The sequence below is a fragment of the Plasmopara halstedii genome, assembly GCF_900000015.1.
Source record: "Plasmopara halstedii genome assembly, contig: Scaffold_322, whole genome shotgun sequence".
In the NCBI taxonomy this organism is placed as follows: Eukaryota; Oomycota; class Peronosporomycetes; order Peronosporales; family Peronosporaceae; genus Plasmopara; species Plasmopara halstedii.
This window is the reverse complement of record NW_020187243.1, coordinates 278,416-279,147: the sequence shown is the minus strand read 5'-3', so window position 1 is coordinate 279,147 and position 732 is coordinate 278,416.

Genomic DNA, 732 nt, shown 5'->3' with positions numbered 1-732 from the left:
AAAGTTGGGATATTTTTTTTATATATGGCAAAAGTTGGGGCATTTTTTTATTCTCTCTAAATAAAAATCAATTTTGGATATCAAACTGAAGAGCCAATTAGCCTTCGGAAGGCAATAATTACTTTTGGAGTAAAGCGGATCTAAGTATAGAACGGATGGTCGGTTACCTCAATAACGCTTCCTCAAGCGCTAAGCTACGGCAGCCCCGCTGCAGATAACTTGATTGCCCTGCGAATTTATGACTGACATAGTTGATTTCATAATACTATAGATATACATCTAATAATAATAGTAATCATCTTTCGATGCGTCGGACAGCCCATGTGAAGCACATAATCTCCTTTACGAAGTCCAGTCATTGTCACAATTACGTATTATCAGAGTACAAGTCAAAAATACAACTGTAGGTGCAACCATAGATTTGATTGGATGAAATTGATAATAGATTGATATTACACTACTGATCTCACACACATAATGAAGGATGCGTCGACTTGCTCATTGACGCAAGAATCTTCGTAACGGAGTTCCTGCGACCGTAAGCAGCATAAACTTTGTCGATTGCTACATCACTGGTGTAGCCCGCACGAACAAGTTTACCAACGACATCCCAGAATGCTTTACGTCGACAGAACTTGGATTTTTCGGTTCCACGCTCCTTTGATGTGAACTCCTTGGCTGGTTTTGATCCACCGCATCCGAATTCATACTCGTGCCACAGCTCAAACAAAA